This window comes from Nerophis ophidion, linkage group LG19, assembly GCF_033978795.1.
Source record: "Nerophis ophidion isolate RoL-2023_Sa linkage group LG19, RoL_Noph_v1.0, whole genome shotgun sequence".
NCBI classification, from domain to species: domain Eukaryota; kingdom Metazoa; phylum Chordata; class Actinopteri; order Syngnathiformes; family Syngnathidae; genus Nerophis; species Nerophis ophidion.
The window spans coordinates 1,850,960-1,858,302 of record NC_084629.1 but is presented as its reverse complement, the minus strand read 5'-3'; positions in this window follow the sequence as shown (position 1 = coordinate 1,858,302).

The window sequence follows — 7,343 nt, the reverse complement described above, 5'->3', positions numbered from 1 at the left end:
AAGGGGGTCACGTGATCTACTCTGCTGGGCGGGCCTTTGAGCCGGGACCGCGCGAGGGGTGATTTGCGCGTCCACGACAGCCCCTTTGCGCGTCCACGAGACGGCTGAGGACATATAGCAGGGGTCTGCAACCTGCGGCTCTAGAACCGCATGCGGCTTTTTAGCGCCGCCCTAGTGGCTCTTTGGAACTTTTTCAAAAATATATGAAAAATGGAAATGATGAGGGGAAAAAAACATATTTTTGTTTTAATTTGGTTTCTGTGGGAGGACAAACATGACACAAACCTCCCTAATTGCTGTAAAGCACACTGTTAACATTAAACATGCTTCACTGATTTGAGTATTTGGCGAGCGCCGTTTTGTCCTACTCATTTTGGCGGTCGTTGAACTCACCGTAGTTTGTCTACATCAGGGGTGCCCACACTTTTTCTGCAGGCGAGCTACTTTTCAATTGACCAACTCGAGGGGATCTACCTCATTTATATATATCATTTATATTTATTTATTTATGAAAGAGACATTTTTGTAAACAAGTTAAATGTGTTTAATGATAATACAAGCATGTGTAACACATATAGATGTCTTTCTTTCACCAAGACAAGAATATAAGTTGGTGTATTACCTGATTCTGATGACTTGCATTGATTGGAATCAGACAGTAATGATGATAACGCCCACATTTTCAAATGGAGGAGAGAAAAAGTTGTCCTTTCTGTACAATACCACGTGAAAGTGGTTGGTTTTTGGCATCTACGTCATCCAGCTTCCATACACTTTACAAGAAAAACATTGGCGGCAAATTCCGTAGCTTGCTTGATTGACATTCACGGCACCCGAGGGTCTTGTGAGATGACGCTGGCTGCTGCCACTTCATTATTATGAAAAAATGACAGAGAGGAAGGCGAGAAACACTTTTTATTTCAACAGACTTTCGCGCCGTCCCTTCCGTCAAAACTCTAAAGGCCGACTGCACATTTCCTATCTTCACAATAAAAGCCCTGCGATCGCTTGCGCACGCCAGCTTTCCGAGACTCTTATTTTGTTAGCGCAGGCAGCATCAAGCAGGGCTTTTATTGTGAAGATAGGAAATGTGCAGTCGGCCTTTAGAGTTTTGACGGAAGGGACGGCGCGAAAGTCTGTTGAAATAAAAAGTGTTTCTCGCCTTCCTGTTGGTCATTTTTTAATAATAATGATCTCGCAGCAGCCAGCGTCGAGTATAGCTCAGTTGGTAGAGCGGCCGTGCCAGCAACTTGAGGGTTGCAGGTTCGATCCCCGCTTCTGCCATCCCAGTCACTGCTGTTGTGTCCTTGGGCAAGACACTTTACCCACCTGCTCCCAGTGCCACCCACACTGGTTTAAATGTAACTTAGATATTGGGTTTCACTATGTAAAGCGCTTTGAGTCACTAGAGAAAAAGCGCTATATAAATATAATTCACTTCACTTTACTTCACAAGACCTTCGGGTGCCGTGAATGTCAATCAAGCAAGCTACGGAATTTGCCGCCAATGTTTTTCTTGTAAAGTGTATGGAAGCTGGATGAATTAGATGCCAAAAACCAACCACTTTCATGTGGTATTGTACAGAAAGGACAACTTTTTTTCTCCTCCATTTGAAAATGTGGGCGTTATCATCATTACTGTCTGATTCCAATCAATGCAAGTCATCAGAATCAGGTAATACACCAACTTGTCCTCATGAAAGAAAGACATCTATATGTTTTACACATGCTTGAATTATCACTAAACACATTTAACTTGTTTACAAAAACATCTCTTTCATAAATAAATAAATATAAATGATATATATAAATGAGGTAGATCCCCTCGATTTGGTTAATTGAAAAGTAAAATGAAAATTAAATTTTGAAACATAGTTTATCTTCAATTTCGACTCTTTAAAATTCTAAATTGATCCGAAATAAATGAAGAGAAAAACTAGCTAATTTGAATCTTTTTGAAAAAAATTTTTAAAAAGAATTTATGGAATAGCATTAGTAATTTTTCCTGATTAAGATTAATTTTAGAATTTTAATGACATGTTTTAAATAGGTTACAATCCAGTCTGCACTTTGTTAGAATATATAACAAATTGGACCAAGCTATATTTCGAACAAAGACAAATCATTATTTCTTCTAGATTTTCCAGAACAAAAAATTTAAAAGAAATTCAAAAGACTTTGAAATAAGATTTAAAATTGATTCTACAGATTTTCTAGATTTGCCAGAATAATTTTTGGGGATTTTAATCATAATAAGTTTGAGTAAATATTTCACAAATATTCTGTGTCGAAAAAACAGAATATAAAATGAAGAATTAAATTAATATGTATTTATTATTTTTTACAATAAAAAAAAAATTTAATTGAACATTGATTTAAATCATCAGGAAAGAGGAGGAACGAATTTAAAAGGTGAAAAGGTATATGTGTTTAAAAATCCTAAAATCATGTTAAAGGTTGTATTTTTTCTCTAAAATTGTCTTTCTGAAAGTTATAAAAAGCAAAGTAAAAAAAAAAAAAGAATTTATTTAAACAAGTGAAGACCAAGTCTTCAAAATATTTTCTTGGATTTTCAAATTCTATTAGAGTTTTGTCTCTCTTAGAATTAAAAATGTCCAGCAAAGCGAGACCAGCTTGCTAGTAAATAAATACAATTTAAAAAATAGAGGCAGCTCACTGGTAAGTGCTGCTATTTGAGCTATTTTTAGAACAGGCCAGCGGGCGACTCATCTGGTCCTTACGGGCACCACGTTGGTGACCCCTGCTCTACGACAATCTCACTATTTATGTTAAACATGCTTTTCTGATAAGAGTATTTGGCGAGTGTCGATTTGTCCTACTAATTTATGCAGTCCTTGAACTCACCGTAGTTTGTTTACATGTACAATTTTCTTCTTTTATGCCACTCTTTCTTTGTCTCATTTTGTCCACCAAACTGTTTATGCTGAGCGTGAATGCACAAATGTGAGCTTTGTTGATGTTATTGACTTGTGTGGAGTGCATGACTTCAAGCGAATCAATGCTAACATGCTATTTAGGATAACTTTGTGTACATATTGCATCATCAATGCTAACATGCTATTTAGGATAACTTTGTGTACATATTGCATCATCAATGCTAACATGCTATTTAGGATAACTTTGTGTACATATTGCATCATCAATGCTAACATGCTATTTAGGATAACTTTGTGTACATATTGCATCATTATGCCTCACTTGTACGTATATTTGAGCTCATTTAATTTCCTATTTCCTCTATCTATTTAATTTTTGTCTGCATTTCTCGTGACATATTATCTGTATGTAATATTGGCTGCATTTCTGATAGTTGTTTGTGTGCCATGTTGTTCCAGACCACAGCAAACATTACCCAGCTTGCGTAGATTGTTATAAATCCATTCAAAGAAGACAGCCTGCCATTTTCTTTAACTTGGACCTTTGGCCATTTTAAGCCAGTAATATCTAAACATTATCTCACCCTCTAAGAAGCCTCTGTTTTACTAATGGTTTCCAATTTTGTAAAAATGGGTGGAATAAATATTATATTTCAACATTTCTGTCAATGAAGATTTGTGTCAGCCTGCGACAGTCTTTTTGTTAGTAGGCCAACATAGCTAATATGGACACTTTCGCCATTAAAACACATTTATACGGCTTTTCATTTTTTGCGGCTTCAGACAGATTTTTTATTTTTGGTCCAATATGGCTCTTTCAACATTTTGGGTTGCCGACCCCTGGCATATACAGTGGTGCTCATAAGTTTACATGCCCTGGGATAATTTATGATTTCTTGGCCATTCTTCAGAGAATATGAATAATAAAAACTGAAAAGGGGAAGAATGGGCTGCATGGTCGAGTGGCCAAAAAGTTACATTTTGGTCTCATCACTCCAAATTACTTTGTTCCAGAAGTTTTGAGGCTTGTCTCAAAGCGGGATACTTTGTGACATTTGCACATTAATGGCTTTCTTCTGGCCACTCGACCATGCAGCCCATTTTTCTTCAAGTGCCTCCTTATTGTGCATCTTGAAACAGCCAGGCCACAATTTTTCAGAGAGTCCTGCATTTCAGCTGAAGTTCCATCCATCCATTTTCTATCGCTTATCCCCTTTAAGCGCTGGTGACTATCTCAGCTACAATCGGGCGGAAGGCGGGGCACACCCTGGAAATGTTGCTACCTCATCACAGGGCCAACACAGATAGACGGACAACATTCACACACTAGGGCCAATTTAGTGTTGCCAATCAACCTATCCCCAGGTGCATGTCTTTGGAAGTGGGAGGGGCTTATCCCCAGGTGCATGTCTTTGGAGGTGGGAGGAAGCCGGAGTACCCTGAGAGAACCCACGCAGTCACGGGGAGGACATGCAAACTCCAAACAGAAAGATCCCGAGCCCGGGATTGAACCCAGGACTACTCAGGACCTTTGCATAGGAAGACGCACTAACCCCTCTTCCTCCGGGTTTCCTTCCGCAGAAGTTATTTGTGGATATTTCTTTGCATTGCGTACAATTACCATGAATTGATTAACGTGGACCCCGACTTAAACAAATTCAAAAACTTATTCGGGTTTTACCATTTAGTGGTCCATTGTACGGAATATGCAATGTACTGTGCAATCTACTAATAATGTGCAATCTACTAATAAAATCAATCAATCAATCAATTAATTTTCCTGGCAGTGGTGGCTGAAATGTAACTTAACGCCAAAAAACCGGAAATGCTGATTATCGGTCCTGCTAGACACTGACCTCTATTTAATAATACAACTCTAACATTTGACAACCAAATAATAAAACAAGGTGACTCTGTAAAAAATCTGGGTATTATCTTCGACCCAACTCTCTCCTTTGAGTCACACATTAAAAGCGTTACTAAAACGGCCTTCTTTCATCTCCGTAATATTGCTAAAATTCGCTCTATTCTGTCCACTAAAGACGCTAAGATCATTATCCATGCGTTTGTTACGTCTCGTCTCGATTACTGTAACGTATTATTTTCGGGTCTCCCCATGTCTAGCATTAAAAGATTACAGTTGGTACAAAATGCGGCTGCTAGACTTTTGACAAGAACAAGAAAGTTTGATCACATTACGCCTGTACTGTATATACCTTTATATACATATATACATACATATATACCTATACTGTATATACCTTTATATACATATATACATACATATATACCTATACTGTATATACCTTTATATACATATATACATACATATATACCTATACTGTATATACCTTTATATACATATATACATACATATATACCTATACTGTATATACCTTTATATACATATATACATACATATATACCTGTACTGTATATACCTTTATATACATATATACATACATATATACCTATACTGTATATACCTTTATATACATATATACATACATATATACCTATACTGGCTCACCTGCACTGGCTTCCTGTGCACTTAAGATGTGACTTTAAGGTTTTACTACTTACGTATAAAATACTACACGGTCTAGCTCCATCCTATCTTGCCGATTGTATTGTACCATATGTCCCGGCAAGAAATCTGCGTTCAAAAGACTCCGGCTTATTAGTGATTCCCAAAGCCCAAAAAAAGTCTGCGGGCTATAGAGCGTTTTCCGTTCGGGCTCCAGTACTCTGGAATGCCCTCCCGGTAACAGTTCGAGATGCCACCTCAGTAGAAGCATTTAAGTCTCACCTTCAAACTCATTTGTATACTCTAGCCTTTAAATAGACTCCCTTTTTAGACCAGTTGATCTGCCGCTTCTTTTCTTTTTCTTCTATGTCCCCCCCCTCCCTTGTGGAGGGGGTCCGGTCCGATGACCATGGATGAAGTACTGACTGTCCAGAGTCGAGACCCAGGATGGAATGCTCGCCTGTGTGTCGGTTGGGGACATCGCTACGCTACTGATCCGCCTCCGCTTGGGATGGTTTCCTGTGGACGGGACTCTCGCTGCTGTCTTGGATCCGCTTTGAACTGAACTCTCGCCACTATGGATTGGACTTTCACAATATCATGTTAGACCCGCTTGACATCCATTGCTTTCGGTCCCCTAGAGGGGGGGGGTTGCCCACATCTGAGGTCCTCTCCAAGGTTTCTCATAGTCAGCATTGTCACTGGCGTCCCACTGGATGTGAATTCTCCCTGCCCACTGGGTGTGAGTTTTCCTTGCCCTTTTGTGGGTTCTTCCGAGGATGTTGTAGTCGTAATGATTTGTGCAGTCCTTTGAGACATTTGTGATTTGGGGCTATATAAATAAACATTGATTGATTGATTGAAATCTATGCTGGTCCACCTGAATTCCTCATTTTCAACTTCTTAATCAGCGTTTGAACACTGATGATTGGCATTCTCAATTCCTTGGATATCTTTTTATACACATTTCCTGTTTTGTGCAGTTTCATTACCTTTTCTCGCAGAGGTTGGCAAGTATGCACAACGGAAGTGACTAGGTTGGTAGAAGTTGGGGCTCGAACCAGAAAACCTCTGGTTGCTGGCATGGCCACTCTCCCAACCTCACCATGCTGTTTTTTGATTGATTGAAACTTTTATTAGTAGATTGCACAGTACAGTACATATTCCGTACAATTGACCACTAAATGGTAACACCCCAATAAGTTCTTCAACTTGTTTAAGTCGGGGTCCACGTTAATCAATTCATGGTTAAAGGGGCCCTATTATGCAAAACCTAATGTTCTTACCTGTAGCTACTATTCCGACACGTGACTTCATGTTGCAGTGACATCCCAGTAATTGGTACCTGCTCTTGTGTATTTGGGATTTGCATACATTTCGGTCAAATGGTGGAGGGCATTGCAGAAATATTAATAAAACGATCTTACCTTCCTTTATACCTCCGGGAAACGAGCCGTTTTAAATTTGGAGACGGGTTTCCCAAGTGGGACGTCAGCGGACTAAAATCATTTGCACACGTCCGCCATTGTAGTCCAATTCTTTATTCAATAATCTACTTATTCCTCCCTCCTCTTGTTGTGGGGCAAACTGGCTCGTACATGGTAGGGTTGTACGGTATACCGCAGGGGTCACCAACGCGGGCACCAGGTAGCCCGTAAGGACCAGATGAGTCGCCCGCTGGCCTGTTCTAAAAATAGCTCAAATAGCAGCACTTACCAGTGAGCTGCCTCTATTTTTTAATTGTATTTATTTACTAGCAAGCTGGTCTCGCTTTGCTCAACATTTTTAATTCTAAGAGAGACAAAACTCAAATCGAATTTGAAAATCCAAGAAATCTTTTAAAGACTTGGTCTTCACTTGTTTAAATAAATTCATTTATTTTTTTTACTTTGCTTCTTATAACTTTCAGAAAGACAATT